Source organism: Zalophus californianus, chromosome 14 (assembly GCF_009762305.2).
Source record: "Zalophus californianus isolate mZalCal1 chromosome 14, mZalCal1.pri.v2, whole genome shotgun sequence".
NCBI classification, from domain to species: Eukaryota; Metazoa; Chordata; class Mammalia; order Carnivora; family Otariidae; genus Zalophus; species Zalophus californianus.
In genome coordinates, this window is record NC_045608.1 from 21,056,122 (window position 1) to 21,077,900 (window position 21,779).

Below are 21,779 nucleotides of genomic sequence, written 5' to 3' on the forward strand. Positions count from 1 at the left end.
GGACTTTGCATTCCAAGATGCCAACAGGTGCCGAGCAACAGTTCACGGACTAAAATAAATCGGTGGCACTCTGGGACTTAAAATTAGATGAGCCCTCTGGGTTCAAACTGTTGTCAGCATTGGGCAAGCTGTCTTGGATAAAGGGCTGAGAGGAGGAAGTCCAAGCCCCTCAGTGTCTGAGGTCGGGACTGAAAATCTACTTAGTGCCAGCCCCTGTGCCGACAGCCCGGTCTGCGTTATGCAGCCGGATGTGCTCAGTGGTGCTGGGAAAACACTGTTTATTAGGATGCCACCTCGCACATGACACGGCACAGCGTCTCCCGGGGACTTATCCAAAGGCACCCCGCCGACAGGAGGCAGGACAGGGTTTGGTCCTCTCCTCCTCGCTGGTTGTTCCCCATTGGATTCAGGGAGCCAGACCACCCTGCCCATTTCTGGGAGGACCCCTTACCCGTTAACCTGACGTCCCTCAGTAGGCTTTGTGTGCGTCATGTGACCTGCCCCGGCCACGCTGATTGGCCAAAGCAAGGGGCATCTACCCGAGGGTGAGCTGCTCGTTGGTCGGCCCGGGACTCCTGGGGTCCCTCCGGGAAGGATGAACCGGACCCACTCAGATGTCGTCCGGGTGAATGTGCGGCCACACAGAGCGACATGGTCACATAGTGACTTTGGCCAATGTCAGGGAGCAGCGGGGTCTGTCACACTGCATCCATAGGAACTCAACCCCTTTCAGAGATGAAAGTAGCTGTGCATCGGAGAGGTCACCAAGTGACCCCAGAGGTCTTTCAGGATGCGTGCGGGTGAGTGGGGATCGGTGTGGGTGCTTGTGGTTGTGGGGGGTCACACAGGAGGGAGGTGACGATTGCGGGTCCAAAGAAGCATGATCCTTGATGCAGCTGCACTGGGTGCCCCACCTCGCTGGGATTTCTCCTGCTTTCCCTTTTTTTTTTTTTAAGATTTTATTTATTCATTTGAGAGAGAGAAAGAGAACCCATGAGCAGGAAGGGCAGAGGGAGAGGCAGAAGCAGACTCCCCACCGAGCAGGGAGTCCGACAGGGGGCTCAATCCCAGGAATCATGACCTGAGCGAGACTCTTAAGCGACTGAGCCACCCAGGTGCCCCCCCGCGCGTCTTTTTTTTTTTTAAGATCTGCTTTCCAATAAAAGCCATGCTGGCTCGCCAGGGCTCAACGAGAAATTATTGTTGACACCAAGACAGAAAAAGCCTTTTTCACTACCCTGGCCCCCATGGCTGGTGGCTCTTCCCAGCTATAGCACCAGGACTCTCTGGGAGTTCCTGTTTCTCCTACCTGTCATGTAGGAGAAATAATGGTACCTTCTTCACAGGTTGTTCCAAAGAAATAAAAATACAAAATCATGGCTCAGTATTTTGTCAGTTTCTTTGAGCATTTTGCATGATGGCTTAAAACAAACCTTATGCTAGGGACTAGAAATACTGGGTTCTCTTTTTTCGCTCAGCTACTGACATACTGTGTGACTTTGGACAAGTTCCTTGTCCTCTCGGGACCACAGTTGTTCTCAATTCCATAATTTAAGTGTAGCCCATCTTCATTCATTCATCCCTACTATGAACTGGATCCTGCACTCAACATGGGAGGTGCAGATGTGAATGAAGCAAAGAAGGTTGCTTTGGCATCTGGGAGGGTTTCCTGGAAGAAGAGGCATTTAGGTGACTTTCTTAGGGGGTAGCAAAATCTAAAAAGAAATGGAGTCCACCTCCAGGCTTCTCACGGGTCTGTTTGTCAATTGGCTCATCGAGTACGAACACACAGGTGTGCTCACATCTGCATGGACGTGTGTACACAGGCAGACACACACCCACCGGAAGACAGGGTTCTACAAGCCCAGAGACGATGTCTCAGGGGAAAAGGACTGATTTGAAAGAAAACAGGAAGCAACTCCAAATGTTCAAGCCTCCCTCAGCAGCCCCATCCTTTTTCCACACTTTGTGAAAATGAGATCAGACAGCGGAGGGCGGGGAGGTGCGTAATGCTCTGGCTATTTCCTGACGTCCTTCCCAGTGCCCCAGAGGCTTGGACCAAGTGGAGTTATCTCCTCCCTGGCTGGGAGGGGGCTAGTTGGGAGCCAAAAACACCAAGATAGGGGGAAGAAGCATGAAGAACTATACAAACAAACCAGGCATGCGGCTTCAGGCCAACAGGAACGGCGCCAACAGCTCTCCCCAGCCCCATCCCAACTGAAATGCCGGCTGGTCCCCCGGCTATTGGCCAGAGAGGTGATGGGGGTCCAACTTTGGGATTGGAGCCCTGCTTCTTGAGTGGAACTGATGGGGGGCTGGTGCATGAATCTGAGAAGCAGAAGATCGGTATCTCTCTCTCTCTCTCTCTCTCCCTTTCTCTCCCTGTGTGCTCAGGGCTCTCCAGCTCTGCCATGCAGAGGACTATGAATCTGCCCCTATACCTCTGCCTCAGCGTCTGTCCCTGTCCCTGTGTGCATGTGCGCATGTGTCTCCAATGTCTATCTCTGGGAGTTGAAATCTATGTCTCTCCCAAACGAGTAGGGGGAAGCTGGCAAGATAGCTGATAAATCCAATCCTACAAAAACCTTGCTACGAAACATGAATTAAAATGAGACACTATGTTCTGTCTATCACATTGACAAAAATGAAATGATCAATAATATCCTTCGTTAACAAGGGCAGAGCAGAGGTACCCTCAGAAACTTGATGGGAGTAAAAACCGGTATTGTTGGGGTTTTCTGGGTGGGTCATTTGGCAATATCCACAGAGGTGTTAAATGCACGTGCCCACTGATGCAGCAATGTGCCTCTAGGAATCAATGTGCACAGAGATATGTATGGATGTGTAAGGACACAATAGCACTGTTTACAAACTGCTGTTTGTAATAGTGAAAAATTGGAAGTAATCTGTGAATTATTTAAAGGGGATGGGTCAAATAAGTTAAGGTGTAGCCACAGTGTGGAATATTATGCAGATATGAAAAAGAGTGAGTTAGAGCTACATGTCAAGGCATGGAAAGATGCCCATGAAGCTTCTGGACCTTTCCTAGGGTCCAGAGAAGTGAGTGACATTCTGGGGTCGGCCACACACGCCTCCTAAATCTCAGCCCTGAACTCTTATTACCCTACAAGGTGGGGCCCAGACCCTCTGTGGCTTCCTGCAGAAAAGGTTTACTTCTTGGTTACAGGGTGTCTGATGTGAGCTCAGCCACTCTCCAGGAGAGCTGTCCTCCACTCGGTGACCCAGCGATCCCAGTCCATGTCTACCCTGTAGCTCTACAATGTCACAGTGACCCCATGATCCCCACAGCAGCAAAAGAATGGGCACAAAGAACTCACAGCTGTTCTTGCTTGGATCACTCACTCTCTGGAAAGCGCAGGCTCTGCATGATTGCAAGGAAACTGGAGCGAGTATGTAAATATCAGGTGAGCAATAAATGACTCTGCCAAATGGAATGATCCCACGCAAAGTACAATCTCACTTAGTGGTGAAAAAGTTCACCATGTTGGGGAGTATGTGATATATAGGCAAATCCTTAAGAAAAGGTTAGGAAGGGGGAGCCTGGGTGGTTCAGTCGGTTAAGTAACTGACTCTTGATTTTGGCTTAGGTCATGATCTCAGGGTCGTGGGATCAAGCCCCTCATTGGGCACCACACTCCGCAAAGAGTCTGCTTGAGATTCTCTCTCCCCCTTCTTCTGCTCCTCCCGCGGCTCATGCTCTTTCCCTCTCTCTATAATAAATAAATAAATAATTTTTAAAAATCTTTAAAAAAAAGATCAGGAAGGACATATCAAGGTGTTAAATGAATTGATCTCTGAGGAGGGGAATAGCATTAGAATCGATAGGTTGGGACATGATGGTCCCAATTTTATTCCATATTCATTCATATTGATTGAATTTTTGCAGGCAGGTATGTTTGCTAAAAAAAAAAAAAAAAAAAATAGGGTAGACATGGAGAGAAATTGCCTCTTTTCCACAGGTCAGCCACCTCAGTTTACTAATCATTGATCAACAATCCCATCGATTATTTTTTTTCTGTTTTCCCCATGACACAAGAGAGGCGTTCTCTGCACTGAATAAGGACAACTTCATTGCCTGGTAGACATGGCCAGGGGTAGGGGTGGAAGAGGGATAGGCCAGCCCAGTCCAGGTATGTTCCATGAGTTCCACATTTCCCAGACTCACAAAACCAGAACACCACCCTGGAAGAGACTCCTCTTCAATAAAAGCAAATTTTAAAAGGTCTAGGGATCAATTAGATTTGGAAAACATTGCCTGCCACGTCCCCCCTCTTATGGTCTCCCGAAGTCAGCCAATGTGCTAAAGGCACTGACAAGTCCTGCAGGAAAGATACTCACTTTAATGTTATTACATCCACTGTTTCTCAAGCAATTTGACTGTAGTTATTTTTATCATGGCACACATTTTAAGGGCCCCTGCCCTTGATTCATAGGATCTCAGAATGACAACACTCTATCCAGGTTGTGTAACCATCCCTTTTCGGTCAAGGGGTTTTCTCTCTGCCAGGCACTGAGCTAAAAATTTATATACATCCTCTCATCTTGTTCTCACAAGGCAAATGTAAGGATTGTCTCCACTCTATATATGAAAAAAAAAATGAAGTCTCGGAAAGACTGTCACTTGCAGCAGTGAATATTTTTACCTGAACATCCATTCCCCTCTGCTCCAGCCAACAGTATCACCATTTTCCCTTTGGAAAGGCCTGTCTGATTACCCACCGTGTGGAGTGGGTGGGTCCCTATTGGCTTAGATTAGTTGCCTCTCCCATTCTCTCAGCCAGTAATGGGTTCTAGGAGGTGCATGAATTCCAACCAGAGCCAATGCAACAGGACACATTCACAGGAGCTCTTCCCGTTCTCTGGAGTTGAAAAATGTGAGGAAGTTACATCTTGAAGCCACAGAGCCATCTTGCCATCATAACATGCACCAGTTAGATGACATGAATGATGCCAGAATGGCAGAAGGCTGGTGAGGCAGAGAATTGGAGCCCTGTGCACCTTATTTGATCATCTGGATTAATCCGTTCCTGATGGCGATCCCAATTCCTGCAGCCAATGTATTCTTACTCTTCCGCCTTTTTTTGAGCGTGTGTGGGGGGTTCGTGTTGTTTTGTTTTGTTTTTGTTTTTGGAGGGGTTTTTTTTTTGCTTTGTTTTGTTTTGCTTAAGCCTCTTAGAGGCTCTTAGAAGCTCATTGGGACTTACACCCAGATCTCATAGATTCCAACACCCACCCTCTTAACCAATATATAAGGTATCTTGGTCTGGGCAACGCAGTCAAAAGGGATCTTAGATATTATTTGATGCAAACCCTTTCATTTCATAAATAAGGAGACTGAGACCCAGGGAAGTCAAGTGACTCCCTTGATGTCACACAGCAAGCCCATCCTGGAGCCTAGATTGCTGGCTACACACCCCAATCTTTCTGCAAATCTCCCTCTCACACTTACCTGACCTTGGTCCCTTGGGTGGCTCTGAGGTCCTGGAATGTCAGCATCATTTCTAATTTTTAGCAGATGATGACTAGGGCCCACCCTGGTAACCTTGGCTGTGAACTCTGTCCTGCACCATTTGTTACCAATAGTAGTTGAAGTGCTAACACTCGAGAGTGACTTGGTTCCTTTTTCATTTCATTTAGTGTGGATTCTAATGACATCATCCTCATCCGCCTTCTAGTATGTTTTATCCAGTGAGAGAGAAAGCCAGAGACTTGTGGCTGACCGGCAGCAGAACGGCATGAACCCCACAAGCCATCCGTCTCACCCCTCAGGGCGCTGAGTGTCGATTTCATCCCCCCCTGTAAAATGGTGATAGCAACAGCACCCACCTCATAGGGTGTTGCCAGGATTGAATGAAATCTGGAGCGAGACAGCCAAGTTTGCAGTGGCAGGAATGCCCTTGTGTGAAGGGCAACTGGCATCCTTCTCATCATCACTGGATGGGGCCCCACCTTGTAGGGTAATAAGAGTTCGGGGCTGAGATTTAGGAGGCATGTGTGGCCGACCCCAGAATGTCACTCACTTCTCTGGACGCTAGAAAAGTTCTCTCCATTTTGAACCTCAGTTTCCCCAAGCAGAAAGTGAGACCAAGACTCTAAGAACCTTCCAGCCCCAACATGTGGATGGCTGGCTGGAGGAACAGCATCGAGCTGACTGCTGTGATTCCTTGGACATTTGTGGCACGGGGACCCCTCCACCCGTTAGCTCACAAGCACTGGTGGGGTGGGTGCCCTCCCCCCAGTTGGCAGAGGAGGGAAAAATGAGACCAGAGAGTCTGGAAGACTCACGTGGGCAGTCCCAGCCCCAACATCCATCCCTGGACACATTCCTAAGCAAGCAAATTGGACTTTCTTCCAAGTTTCAACAGGCTCTTCAGAATGTTTTCTTTGTTTCCTTGGAATGAGAGTCCCTCATTTATTAGTGGGGAGACCTCAAGTCCAGAGGTCTTGACTGACTTGCCCAAAGCCACTCAGACATAGGTGAGGAGCATAGAATGGGAGCCCAGGTTTCTTTTGCATTGAGAAAGCCCTGCTCAGCTCTCTGCAAACAGCAAGCCTTCAGAGCTGTTTTCAGAGGCAAGGGAAATTTTGCCCCGTGATTGTTGAGATGAGGTAGGAAGAACTTGACTCTGAAATCCAGTCATTCTTGAGCTTCAGTAACGACCACTGGTGACCTCTGGAGTCACCCAAACCTGTCACTGGGATGGTTCTCAGGGAAGAAGTGGGAAAAAATGTGAGTGCGGTGACCAAGAACAGATCCAGTTTCTGCCTCCCAGTAATAGCTGTGTGGGCTTGGGCAGGTCACTTCACCTATCTGAGCCTCCCTCTTTCCATGTGTTATCTCCTCAGCCGGGAACATCAGGTGGCTGTGAAGATTGAAGTTACTAGACAGGTATTGAAGAGTGAGGGGGGTCTGCATGAAGTGACAAGAAATAGTCTCCAGTGTGTTGTTGAGTGGGAAAATGATACTGCAGGACATCGTGGTGTGATTATATTTGTGAAAGAGAATGGCAGCTTTGCCTTCTCCCATCTCCTCTTCCCTTGTGGTGGATTGCATTAATGGCTACAATTCTCACCCTCCTAGTGTGCACGCGTTGGTCAGGTGACCTTACAGAGCCCTCCCCCTGTGTTTCGGGCTTGGCCATGTGACTTGCTTTTAGCCAATGAGATATTAGCAAGCATGATGCAAGCAGAGCCTGGAAACATGCTTGTGTATTTTACCAGAGGAGCTCTTCCACTCCTCTGTAAGCCTGGGGAGTCTGTACCCAGATTGTCAGGTGAGTGACAAGGAAGGAGAGCCAAGTTGTCCCCAGCCCAAGCCATCCCAGATCAACCCAAGCCCTGGACTCGTGAGCTAGCCCAGCCAAGATCAGAAGAATTGGCCAACCAGCCCCAGTCTAAATCACCAACCTGCAGACTCATGGGTGAAGTAAATGCTATTGATTTATACGACTACATGTTGGAATGGCTTGTTACGCAGTATTATGTGAAGATAGGTGACTGATACACTCTTGAACCAATTCTGTTAATTGGGTCAATTACCTCATCTCCATTCCCACCTTCACCCTATCCTAAGCCCTCATTTCTCGCTCCTGGATTTCCACAACAGTCTCCTTATTCGCCTCTCCCCAGCAGATTCTTGGCCTCTCCAGTCAGTCCTCTTCACGTATCAGCAAACTTGCAGGGGCTCCTGAGTTTCAGACCTCTCTGAGTTTCGAATGCATGGAATGAAGACACTCAAGGGTTAAATTCAAAATGCTTCACCACTGGTACAAAGCAGACACCAAGAAGTCAGAAGACAGCCAAGTATGGTGGCCCTATAACCCTGATGTCAGCCCAACACAGCTCCTGTGAGGATTAAATAAGAAGACATGCTCTGCCCACTGAGAAGTATTCCTACATAATTAAATAAGAAGATAGGCTCTGCCCACTGAGAAGTAACACCTACATAATTCAGAGCTGGGAGGAACTCTGAAATCAGCATCCAGCCTCCTCATTTTAAAACCAGGGAAGCAGAGGCTCAGAGAGGGAAAGCAACTTGTCCGGAATCACACAGTGGCCAGGAACCCAAGAGGGGATGAGGGATGTCAGCGCCGTGAGGCAGGGCGCCTGTGGGTCTTGCCAGTGCTGTAACCCAGCAGCCAGCGCAGGGCTCGATTCATGTCTGTGAAATGCATGACCAAGAGTCTAGACACTTCCTTCCTTTTGCCACATCCCTCCCTAGGCCACGCCCCACAGACACTTGCCCCCACCCTGAACCAGGTAGGGGGTGGGTTGGGTATTCCGGCAGCCAGCCAAAAAGAAGTCTGGCATCACCATCCACGGACACGCCCTTCTGGGTAATGATTCAGTCAGCAAACCTTGACTCCACCTGAATGATGGGCAGAGTGCTAAGAGGCCCCAGGGGCACCAGGAGAACCCAAGATGGGTGGTGCCACTGTAGGAGCTACTAATGATTTAGACGATCCTAGGTTTGAACTCTGGCTTGGCCACACTAGCTGGGCTGAATGGCTGTAACTTGCCAAGCCTCTGTTTGCTCATCTGTGAAATGGGGATGGCAGGACATCGCACAGTAGGTACTCGGTAGATATTAGGTCTCCTTGTTACAGCACTGAGGCACTGGTCACCTCCTTTCGTTCTGTTAATTTAACAAATGTGGATAGAAACCAAAAGACAGGCTTTGCAGGGTCCCCCAACAAAGGCATTTGAGAGGAGGCTTTGGGGTCCCCCTCCCCTTAAGGGTGTCCAGGGGTGGGAGACCCCCTTCCTACACTCTTCTAAGCCTGAAGCGTCTGCTTTGCCAAGTCTGTTTTTAGCTCGAAATAGCCACAGTCCCAGACGGCCTCTGGCCAGATGTGGTCGAAAGAGATGGGTGGCTTGGCGGTGGCTTGAACCCAACTATAGGAAGAGGTGGGAGTGAGGACCCACCCCCTCTGGGCCTCCACCTAGTGAAGGCCGGACACAGGGCCACCCCCTCGAGTGGACAAGGAGGTGGATTTTCTTTTATTTTTTTAAAGATTGATTTATTTATTTGGGGGGGGCGCGGGTAGGCAGAGGGAGAGGGAGAGAGAAGCAGCTCCCCACTGAACACAGAGCCCGAAGCAGGGCTCGATCCCACGACCCCTGAGATCATGACCTGAGCTGAAATCAAGAGTTGGACCCTTAACCGACTGAGCCACCCAGGCTCTCCAAGGAGGCGGATTTTAAACCAGCCCCTGACACCCTAGGAGACCCAAGTTTGAATTCTAGAGCATGCACTTACTGAGTGACGGAGGGCAAGTCGTTACCCCTCTCTGAGTCCCGCTTTCCCTTTCATCGAGGAGGTTCGGCACCTGGCCACCTGGGTCATGGTGAAGGCTAGCAGATAAAATGAGCCTGAAGAATTACTAACAGTGTGAGTCTGCGCAGGTGAGCGTGCGCACCACATGCAGGGAGCAGAGAGGCAGGATCATCTGAGCAGGTGTGACACCAGAGACAGACCTGGGGGAGGCCAGCGAGGTGGCCCGGGGCACATGCTTTCAGAAGGTATTGTGGCCCAGCCATGCTGGGGGTCCTTGTTTCCAGCTCCCAAGCCCCTCCAGCTCCAGCAAGCCTGGGGCGGACTGCCAAGCAAGCCGGGGTTAACTGGCGGCCCTTCCAAAGCAAATACAGTCAGTCCAGACTCAAAACACAGGGGGAAAGAAACGCCCCTCCTCCCTCCCTCCCCTCCCCCCTGACATAGCCTCTTTTGTGAGGCTCCCCTTCTCCTCCCCACTAGCAAGTCCAAAGGGATTCTGCCTCCCCTACTCCTCCCCGCCTGCCTCCATCTTTGTCATCCCCAATCTGAGGGCTACCAGCTGACCTGCTCTCCCTGCCTCCCAGACACTCTACCTCCCCAGGCCCGGGCTGGGGACCATCACTCTGTTGCAGGAGCACCTGGCTCTGTTGACATCTATGGAAGATCTGAGGGTTGAGGTGCCCTGGAAATGCATACACTGAGCTCCACACTGAACTTCCACAGAGGAATCTGACGGCAGCCAAGACTTGGGTCTGTGCTTCCTGCATGAGTGAGGGCAGCCCCTCTCTGGGCCTGTGGTCCTCCTGGAAAATGAAATGGCAGCCTTTGGGCCTTCCTGGTGGCGGGGCTCCCTGGGCTGGGAACGGTGCTCATCAGCTGCATGGGTTGCGGGGGGCGGGGGGCGGCTGGGGCATGAGGGTCTCAGCACCATGGTGGCTCAACCTGCAGGGTTTCTTGCTCCGATGACATTTTCCAGGAGGAAAGAGACTCTGGCTGTTAGAATCCCCACCCCTCCAAAACAAGGACAGGCTGTGGTTCTTGAGCTTTTAGTAATAGTAACACACAGATATTTCATCGATCCCCATTTGCACCCCAGTCCCTGCACTGGGCCATTTCTATAAAGTTCTTGTTTAATCTACACTGCAAGTCTGAAAGGGGGTGATGCTCTGCCCATTTTACAGATGAGGAAACTGAGGCTTAGCACGCTGAAAAAGGTACCCAATTGTGTTTCTCTTTGAAGAAGAAAAGGAGAATGGAAAAGTTCTGTTTTCTTTCTGCATTCCTCATCATTCATCAGTGACCAAAAAAAAAAAAAAGCAAAATGTTTTTTCCAGGGTCAGAGAAGCTTCCAGTCTGTACCAGGGACCAGGGAAGGGGTGACCAGCAGGTGCCTAGGTCAGTGCAGATAGCCTGCCCATGTAACCTTGGGGGCCAGAGTCATTTATTCCCTTATAGTAAAAGTGTTTTTTGTTTTTTGTTTTTTATGATCTACGTTTGGGATGCTTTATATGGACAGTGCACGAAGCAGTATGTCACCCTCGAAGCCACAGGCAAGGTAGATCCCAACCTGCCCATTTTACAGATGAGGAAGCTGAGACCTGGATCGGGTTAGGTGGATCCAGAAGGAGTCTTCAGCTCCCTGACCCCAAGCCTGGATTCTGTGGTGTTGAGAGACTGTCAGGGCCTACATCAGTGAATCTTGAGCAAGCTTCAGAAGCCCCGGGCAGCACTTGTTAACAACAGACTGCTGGGCCCACCCTCAGAGGAAGGTTTCAGTTTAAGCATGATTCTACCCTCAATTCTTTCTGGAAAATTCACTTCATTCTTCCATGACTCTTTAGTGTTGCACCTTCTTGGTCTGTGACTTTCTGATTCAGAAGGTCTGAGTAGACCTTAGAATTTGCATTTCTAACAAAGTCCAGGTGATGCTGATGCTGTTGGCCCAGGAACCCCCTCCGATGAGATTCACTATAATGGTGGCCTGTTGGGCATTTTGAGATTTCAAAAAAAAAAAGAGACAATATTTGGGGTATAGATGGTAGCACTCGAAAGTCATTCCATGTGGCCAATTGCAAGTGGGTCCTCCCATTTTGCAGTTGGGAAAACTGAGGTCGGGAGAGGGACTGTGCCAGAGTCAAAGTGACATTGCCTAGGTTATGACTAGGTCCCCAGGCAGGACTAGCTACATAATATGCCGGGCCCAGGGCAGAATGAAAATCTGGGGCTCCTTGTTTAAGAACCTATGACAAATTTCAAGATTAACAGTAGAACATTAAGCGAAGTGGCAGGGGGCTCTGCTGAGCACGGGGGCTTGTACAGTTGCAGAGGTTTGTGCCACGAAGTTGCACTGCCCCCCAGGTCTCCTCGCTGCACCCTACACTGAGTGCCCAGGGACCGGTCTGCAGGATCTGCTCTGTCCCCCAGGACCAGGACCGGGGGCAGCCACCTAGAATGGTTAGAATGGAATTTGGCTTGTTTTTTCTTAGGAGGAGTGGCACCGCAAGAAGCCTACCCCCACAAATCCAACCCCCCCAAAAAAAAACTTGGCCTGCCCTGCCCAGCTCCCATAGGACCCACCAGCCCTGCTCCCCACCCAAGTCTGCATCCATCCTTAAACATTTTAGAAAGCTTTGTGGGCAAGGGGAAAGAGCCAGCTGGGTAAAAAGGGGAAAAAATTATTTTAAAAGTCACAGACCAAGAAGGTGCCACACTAAAGAGTCATGGAAGGATGAACTGAATTTTCCAGAAAGAATTGAGGGTAGAATCATGCCTAAACTGAAACCAGCAGCCCCGCACAGCCTGAGGAAAGACACAGGATTCCCCCCTGAGAGGGGACACTCCCCCCACCCCACCCCCCGCCTGCTGCCTTCCTGGTCCTGACCTGGTCCCCAGCTGCCACCAGGCCTCCTCCTCCTCCAACAGGAGACACCTCTGTGGCCCAGCCACAGGTGACAGGGAGAACCTTCCAGGCTGCTGTGCTGGAGCCATAAATGAAATCACCACATCGCAGCAAGAGTTCCAGGGGGAACTGAGCGACTGCAGAGGGGGAGGAAGAAAGCCAGCCCCAGGATGAGATCCCGAAGAGGAACTTGTTTATGTCACCAGGTCGTGTGTGAAGGTGTCCACATGCCTGTGTTTATGGCAACAGTCCGTTGCCCATGGTTCTCTGGGGAGGGGGTGGGAGAGAAGATGACCTTGGTCTTGACACGGAAACCCTCCCCGCTATATGATGATTTCTTTTCTAAAACTACATACGCTTTGGACATCTGTGTTACATTTTTAAAATAGTGCCCATGAACTGATGAATGGATAGAGAGAACACGGCCTATCCACGTGATGGAATATTATTCAGCCATAAAAAGTACTGATAACGTACCACCGTGTGGAGGGACCTCCAAAACATTAAGCTGAGTGAAATCGGTCAAAACCAAAAGGCCACATGTGGTATGAGTCCGCTTGTATGAAATCACCAGAATAGGCAAATCCAGAGACGGAAAGTCGAGTGGTGGCTGCCAGGGGCTGGGCTTAGGGTGGGGACAGTGAGGGGGAATGTGAAGTTTAATTTCCAGACTGTTCGAGGTGTGTGGGGTTCACTTTGAGGGTGATGAGCATGTTCCAGAACTAGATACAGGGGATGGTTGCCCAACACTGTGAATGTGCTAAATGCCACGGAAGCGTGCATTTTAAAATGGTTAATCTCATGTTGCGTGAATTTTTTTAAAAAAAATTAGCATGAAAGTGGATCCTCGGCACACCCACTGCCTGGGAAGCCTGCTCAGTGTGTCTGCCGAGGCTGGGCATGCACCTGCCCGTGCGAGCCAGCCACTCCGCCCGGAGGCCAACACCCGACAGGAAGCTGTGTGCGGGCAGCAGAGCCCCACGGGACAGCGCTGGCAACGGGCTCTTCCTCAAACCCCCAAACGGGAACCTACGCCGGTGCCCATCGATAGCAGAACGAGTGAAAGCAGAAACAATGGAAGATTCACAGAATGGGAAATTCCCCAGCAACGAAAGACAGCAAATTACTGATACCCACAACAAGCGTGGATGAACCTCAAAGATGCGGTGGGAGCCTAAGAAGCCAGGCACAAAGAACGCACACTCCGTTCAGGTAAAGTTCAAGAGCGGGGCATGTTAGAAATCAAGATAGTAGTTACACCTGGTGGAGGGGCACAGCGATGAGAAAGGAAGAATGTTCTCGTGGATGGAGTGTTTTGGAGTCTTCCTTGTAAGCCAAGCACTCGATATGCATTGAATCCTTGTAAGTTCTTATACTCATTTCACAGATGAGGAGGCTGGGGCGCAGGAAGGTGACATCTGGGGCTCCAGGGCGAGCAAGCTGCTCAATGGCAGGTGGAGGTCTGAATGCAGTTCTGCTTGGTTCCAGGGCCTGGGTCCCTAAGTCCTGTGCGAGGACTTTATCAGAGATGTCCGACTGCCTCCAGATGGGACTTGGACTCGGAGCCTTTCTGAAACCACAGTCCCATGCTTTTAACCCCTACCTTCCAAGTTAGGGTGTATAAAATACTGAGCACACACAGGCCTTCCAGCCATGTTGGCTATTACTATCAACTCTCGTCTAGCAGAAGGTGGACAATGAAGGAGAGGAACAGCCCCCCTAGGAAGCAGACTCGTGGTCAGATGGTGGATCCAGCCACGCACAGTGGGACCGAGATCCAGGCCCGTTGCCTGGGAGCCTGCAGTTCAAGGTGGGTTTCCACACACCAGAGCCCAGATCCCTGGCCCTTCTGATGTCTTCTTGACCAACTGGACCAAACTGCATGGTCCACTCCAGGCCTGGCCTGGCTCAGAAGCAGCTGGAGCACACGTTTAGAGAGCCCTGGATGGAGCAGCTGGGGGGCTGGGACCAGCGCAGTGCGTTCTGAGCTACTCCGCTGTGAAATGTGCATTGAAAATATGCCCGGATCGATCAGAAGCCAGAGGTCAGGCTCCAGGGACAATAACTATTCCCTGCATGCCCAAATGTCCCCAGCAATTTCACAAATGAAAATTGAGAACGCCTTGATTATCTCCCCTGAGACAGACAGGAACAGGCTCCCCAGGGCCCCCCTTCAAGGCCAGTGGCTTGTGCAGCCAAAAGCAATCTCAATCTCAGACTCGGTAGAACTGAAAATGGCCTCCATTTCATCTACGCCGTTACCCCCATTCTACAGATAAGGAAACTGAGGCCCAGCAGGGAAAACGGACTTGCCCAAGATCAAAGAGTGAGAGCTGGAAGGAGAGCCAGGATTCAAACCCACGTTCCTTGACCCCCAGGCTGGGTTCTTGCTTTATAACCCCCACCCTATTGGCTAAGGGACTCATTGTCCAACCTAGAGGGTCTATGAATCACTCGTGCATTTCGTAAATACTCATTGAGCACCTACTATACCCCAGACTCCATGCTAAAAATCAGGAAGGCAGCAGTGAGTAAGCCCAGGAATGGACCGTACCCTGGAGCTTATAGTCCAGGCAATGGCACATCCAACTGGCCGTCCAGCTAGCTCCTTCTCAGCCTTGGAAATTCTCGGCACCTCGGCCCTTCGCGCACATGTGCTGGGCCCTTCTTGCACACCAGGCTCAGTGTCAAGACCGAGAAATGCAAAAATGAAGAAGGTACAGCTTGGGATCCTAGAAAACCGGTCAGTTGGATACAACCTGTACTTAAATAATTACAAGTTGAAGGTGAATGGTGAATGTTGAAATAGACAGAGACGGTGCCACAGAGCGTGGGATGTTCGCGAGGGCTTCTTGGAACACATGGTCTTCGCTGTGGGTTTGAGACCATTCACATTTTGGGTAGGGAGGTGAGATGGCGGGGGTGTGTTGGGGGGACAGGCATTCTAAGCGAGAGAAGTGACTATGAGCAAAGGTGCGGAGGTCGGACCGTGAGCGTTCTGATAAATCACAACTGGCCTCAGTGGATGGAGCAAAACAGATAGAAGCTGGGATAGTAACTTGTGGTCATGTCATAGAAGGAGTTCAAAGCCAGATGAGAAGGCTTTTCTTTATTCTGCCATGCAAGGGAAGAATGGTGGAAAATTTGGATTCCTCACCCCTACCCCAGACATGTTAAGTCGAAATGCCTGGGACCAGTCTGACAGTTTCTTAAAAGGTAAAACATGGAGCTACCAGATGATGCAACAATTCTGCTCCTAGGTAAATACCCGAAAGAAGTGAAAGCAGGGACTCAAACAGATACTTGCATGCCAATGTTCCTAGCAGCTCTGTTCACAGTAGTCAAAGAGAGGGAAAAACCCAAATGTCCATCAACTGATAAATGGCTAAAAAGGAATATTACTCCGTCATGAAAAAGGAACAACCCTCTCATCTATGCTACAACATGGATGAACTGTGAAAATGTTCAGAGAAAGAAGCCGGGCAGAAAAGAACACCTCTTGTGTGATTCTGTGTCTATGAAAAGTCCAAAATAGGCAAATCTATATACAGAGAGAGTAAAGTCGTGCTTGTCAGGGGCTAGGGTAGGTGTAGGAGGTTGGGGGTGATGGCTAAAGGGAGTGGGGCTTCTTTTGGAGGTTCTTCTATTCTAAAATAGTGGCAATGTGAATATACCAAATGCTATGAACTGTATACTTCACATGGGTGAGTTGCATGGTGTGTGAATTATGTCTTAAAGCTGTTATGGGGGCGCCTGGCTGACTCAGTCAGTGGAACCTACAACTCCTGATCTTGGGGTTGCGAGTTCAAGCCCCACACTCAGTGTAGAGATTATTTTTTCAAAGAAGTGTTAGGAAATGTCTGGGACTTGGAACCTGGGACGTGTGCATTTTAACAAGCACCACAGGTGATTCTTTTGCTCACTACACTTGGAAAACACGAGTAGGGATAATGGGCAGTCCCTGAGGGGTCAGGCTGGGGACAACATGACGTAAGAAGCGTTTCCAGAAGGTGGGTCTGGCAGAAGGAAGGAACTCGAAGGAACATCTCAGAGCAACCCCATCACCAACACAGGAGGAGTCCAACCCTATGTACTCACCGTTTCTCTTTGGCCAACCCTTGGGGAAATGGTGAGAAGTCTATGGAAACTCTTCACCGATTTCTCCCAGGGCCCGCATGGTCCACCCTGATCATCTGAACCCCTCGTGGGGTTTGCTCCCCTGTCAAAGCGCCCACTTCCAACATTCTTCCTACAAGCACAGCTGAAGCCCCTCCTTTCAACCGTGGCCATGGGGACAGGAATGGCCCAGTCTCCCTTGCTGGACAAGGCACATCATGTCAACCTCACCCAGCGGGTCCCATCCCAACCACCCTCTTCTGGCTCAAACCACAGGTCTCAGGTTCCCCACATCAGACATCATCGGCTCTGCAGCTACATCTATACCACATTCTGGCTGATCCCTCCACTCCTCACCCCTGAATTCCCCCGCCCTCCCTTCTTCTCTCCTGGGGGCTGGGTTGACAAAAGCACCCCAGTCCTCAAGCCTGCCCTGCTCCCGCATGACCCCCCAGACCTCCCCGCACCCTCCATCCGGCCTTTCTGGGAAGAAGCGATGGTGATCCCCCACCTTGCGGGTCATGAAGGCCTCATGTGGGTGCCCCATTACATCATTTCCCAGGATTCGGCCTTCCTGGGTTATTCCAGAATGTTCTCAGGAGGGGAGTCACACTTCTAATCACACCCTTACATGATCACAGCACCTCACATTTTGCACACCACTCCTTACTTCACCTCTTTTGGCCTTGGTGTTCCTCATCTATAAAATGGGGGCAATACTAGGACCCATCTCATAGAAGTGCACGACCAGGCTCTGTTCTAAGTGCTGAGAATACAGCGGTGAACAAAGTAGACAAATTGGATCCCTACCCTCCAGGAGCTGACAGTGGGGTGGGGGGAGGGCGGGAAAGAGGCAAAGGCAAACAGTACAGATGACAAATAAGCAAACAGTACAGTTTGGCAGGAAGGGAGCGTGAAGGGGGACCTGAGGGCTGGGATGTTCCTTTCTTCATCTAGATGCTGGTTAAAGGGGTGTGTCTGGTTTGCCAAAGCCCACCGAGCAATGCCAAAGGGGCAGGCGCTTTTCTAAATGCTCATGACAATTACATTCCAATAGGGTTTTTTTTTAAATAAAATATCAGAAGTTAGGAAGTGATAAGTGCTTATTTTTTTTAAAAAAGAGAGGGGGGTAAGCAGAGCAGAGCTAAGGGACAGCATGCCAGGGTGGGTAGAGCAGCCTGGTTTTAAATAGGGGGGGTGGAGGTAGGTCTGGGGGAGGGGACATTTGAGCCAAGATGTGAAGCGGGACTAGCTTGTGTAATGTCACAGACGACTGACCGGCGGGTGCAGGACTTAGGAGTGGGTGAGGTGGGCAGGGGCAATTGGCAGCACCCTCCTCACCCCCAAATCTCAGGGCCCCCAGCCACCACCACCTGCTCCAGGTGTTCCTTTCTGTGTCTCCGGGGAGAGTGCCCGGCTCCCACCCCACCCTGAACCCACAGGATCAGCCAAAGCAGCTGAAACCGGTCAGGTCCTGGCCCCGTGCCTTTGGGGGACTAAAGGGGTGGGGGCAGTGCTGGGAAAGAGTATGGAGAAAAACAAAGCCTTCCTCCTTAGAGACGGTTTGTTCTCTCAACGGCTGTTGGAAATCTGAGGCTCTCGTACTCCAGCCTCAGAAAGGAAAGAGGAGAGACAGCCCCACGGCGGGAAAGTTCCTCGCAGACATCTGAGTGCCAGGAAGGAGGGTGTGCATCTACCGGGCTCCACAGGCCCTGTGGGCAGCCAGTGGCCCGAGCTGGGCATGGAGGGGCCCCCAATCATGCTGTGCCCACCGCTCCACCACTGACCTCCCACAGGTGACTTGGCCACTCTGAGCCTCAGTCTCCTCATCTATAAAATGGACCCGACAATCGTCCCTGCCTTGGGGGAATGACTGCAACAGCGAGGTGTCTCAGTTCTTAGCGCTTGGCACAGTGCCAGGAACAACCACATGCACGGTAGGTGCAAACTATAATAATCAATTAAGTACCTGAGATTTTCTTTGTTGCAGCCATGCTGCAAGGTTGAGGCCATCCCTTCCCTTCTTAAATCAGGAGTTAAATTCCAGAAGGTTGAATGACTCATCCAAGGCCTCAAGGCCATAGAATCGGGATTTTGATGGCCCGGTGTAAGATGGAATGCGGGTCCCCTTGTTCAGAAATTCTCAAGAACTGCAAGATGGCAATAGTAGAGCATTAAACCAGGGGTGGGGAGCTCTTGCACAAAAAAGGCAAAAAAAAAAAAAAAATGAGCCTTGGTCGGGGCTGCTGAATCTGGCTCAGGGACTTCTGGGCTGGCAGGTTTAAGCTGTAGGCTGTGGGAACGTTTCAATTCAGTTATTTTTTAGATTAAGCTTTTTGTATTTTTTCCAAATTTTCTATTATGATCGTATGGTAGTTGTATAATTAGGGAAAAATGAACTTGATTTAAATGATATTTTCAGGCATGGGCTGTGATTAAATGATATGGAGGGGTAAGAGCCTGTGTGCCTGACTCCCAAACTTGTGTATCACTTTGCAGCCTAGTGTCTCAGTTTCCCCATCTGAAGATAAGGGGATGCGTTGAGATGTCTTCTATCTTGAGACTCAGAGCATTTTGACATGGTGGGCTGCCATGCGGGGAAAACTGGGGTAGTTTCTGGTCACTACCTATGCCAAACCCCTCCCTCACGGATGCCTATTGCACTCTTACTATGTGCCAAGCCTGGGCATGCTGCGAATAACACGTCCATGTGACATCTTCAAGCGTAATGGCAAACAGCAAACAAGTTATCTCAAATGATCATTTACATAAGTCCAAGTTTGCAACACGCTGCAAAGAAGTGCAGAAGGTGGTTCCGGAATGTAAAGTACAAGATCAAGTGCACAGGTCAGGTAAGATTTCCTCGTGGAAGCAGCACTTAAGGGTTAACAAGAGCCAGCCAGGGAAAGGGAACAGGGAACGGTGTGTGAGGACCCGGAGGCAGGGGTCCCACGGCTGTGGGAGGGATGTTCAGGGTTCTGGAGCAGAGAGAGCCAGGGTGCCAGAGGCGGAGGACACGGCTGCAGAGACCAGAGGAGCCGGTTCATGTGGGGCCTTGGTTGGGCAGGAGTTAGTACTTATGTCAAGGGCACTGGGGAGCCATGGATAGTTCTCATCCCAGGAAGAGGATGGCAAGCCTCTAGGAAGACTGGAGCCCCCTGTCCTCAGTGGCCACTTGAGCTGGAGAAGGCTTCATTCATAAATGAGGTCTGGCTCAGGTGCCAGAAGCAGGAGTCCCACAGATGAGAGGATTTTGCAGGGGAGGGGTCAAACACCCCGAACCTTCCCCAGCTGCCACCAGAAGGCTCTGGTGGCAGAGCCATCCCAGGCAAGCTCAGAAGCCAGACTGTTGAGCCCTCTTCACTACACAACTGTCTCATCTCAGACCCTCCACCTGGCATGGGCGTAGCACAGACCATTCCGGCACAGGATAGCACATAGTAGGTGCTTTGCAATAAAAGCCACCATTCCCTGAGCAGCTGTCACTGTTCCCAACATGGTGTTGAGACTTCACAGTCATCGACATAGTCCACCATCCCATCAAGCCCTGAGGTAGGCACCAGCACCCCCTTCACTTTAGAGATGAATACACTGGCACACAGAGACATTCACACCCAAGACCAAAGTCTCAGGTTGCTGGAGTCAAGCCCCAGAGAGCACATCTCTGTCACAGACATCTCTTTCCCTCATCCCCTCTCCACATGCCTCTTCTTTACACACACGGGGCACCCAGTAGGGCCGTTGACTTTTTCCCGAGGCCATCTGCGTACATTTTCTCGGGGAGAGCAGAAGAGGGTCACACCTAAGAGCAGGCTTAAAGTCTCTGCACACAGGCTGCTGTGGTGAGGGTGAGTCAGGATGGCATAGGACATCATATATGCTCAATAGATGCTCCCCGTGATGATTGGACTCCCCCTGTGTCACCACTGGGAGGGCTTCATGGCACATAGTTCATTGGACAGATGGACCCACGAGGGGCAAGAAAGGCTAAAGCCAAGTCAGAAGACTCACAACAGGGTCAGAGCTGGGACTGCCCTGGCCCACCCTTGCTCCGGGGATCCTGACTCACCCACCAGCCCATCCTTCAAGTGCTTTATAGAAGTATCCTGAGAGCAGGAACTGTTATCTGTCTTACTGTTTTAGCCTCCATGCCTAGTACAGTGCAAGCTACCAATAAGTACTAGTTGAACGAATGGATGGACGGATGGGTGGATGGACGAGTCATGTGGCAGACAGACTCTGGGTGCCCCCCCACCATGATCCTCACCTCCTGACGTTTATGCTCTTGTATAATCCTCTCCCCCTGAGTGTGAGGGGGACCTGTAATTTGCCTCTAACCCATGGCAGGGTTGACAGGATGCACGCGATGACTACATAAGATCATAACATCTATCTTACAGGAATCTCTAGCTCACTGATGGGCTTTGAAGAAGGAAGCTGCTGTGGTGTGGGCTACCGTGTTGGGAAGCCTATATGGCAAGGGCATGTGGATGGTTTCTCAGAGCTGAAGAAGGCCTCTGACCAATAGCCAGCAAAAAAACTGAAGCCCTCAGTCCTACAACCACAAGGAACTGAATTCTGCCAACAGCCTAAGTGATCTTAGATCCCTCCCCAGTGGAGCCTCGGATGAGACCACAGCCCCAGCGGACACTTTGATGGCAGCCTTATGAGACCCACGCGGAGGCCCTGGCTAAGCCAGGCCCAGACTCCTGATCCACAGAAACTGTGTGATAATAAAACATATGTTGTTTTAAGCCACTAAACCAATGGTAACTTTTTACCCGGCAAAAGGTAACTAATATGGCCACAGTCTTCAATATCCATAGTTCCTAACCTGGCTCGTTTACAAACCAATTCCTATTCCATAATTTCATCCAGGAATATTAAGATAAAAAGAAAATTATTTGGGGCTGGAAAGAGAAGGGGGAAAGGGAAACTTTAAGACCATTCTGGGAGCTCTGATGTGCTTGAATCTGAGGACACGCTCTTTCTAGAACTGGCTTGGAAATGGGACCCCATGTCACTTCCCTTAAGAGGGAAGGCTTAAGGTCATCTCAACTAACCAATGCATCCATCCTCTGTCGGAAAGTGAAGGTGGGGCTGCTCTCTGCTTCCCAACCAGGATCTTAGGCTCCTGCGGGTGGCACGTGCTCTGTTTTCCATGGCTCAGCCAGACACGATGCCTGGTTCAGACTGAGAAAAAAAGCCTGCTCTGGCTGCAAGGTCACCACGTGCCTTCTCTGAATGTCAGATCATCCCAGGCATCAACTCCTTGAGTGGAGGAATCATGAGATCCCTGACCTCTGTAGGCACAGAAGCCCGGACTCGGACAACCAGCATGTCTGTCCTCAGAGCCAGTTCATTTCCAGATACTCGAGTTTTGGGTGGTGGAGGCAAGGTGAACACAGCCAGGGCTGGATCCCTGGGGTTTCTTTATACTGATCCTATACTGATGAGGCGATTAAGGCC

General features: G+C 50.5%; 1 long non-coding RNA gene across 1 annotated transcript; it reads left to right on the top strand.

Annotated features, from left to right (window-relative positions):
* The first annotated feature begins 121 nt into the window (after positions 1-121).
* On the top strand, positions 122-21,088 carry LOC113913353. Its single transcript, XR_003517169.1, has 3 exons — positions 122-800; positions 3,188-3,425; positions 20,711-21,088. It is a non-coding gene; the product is annotated as an uncharacterized LOC113913353 (long non-coding RNA).
* The last annotated feature ends 691 nt before the right edge of the window (positions 21,089-21,779 follow it).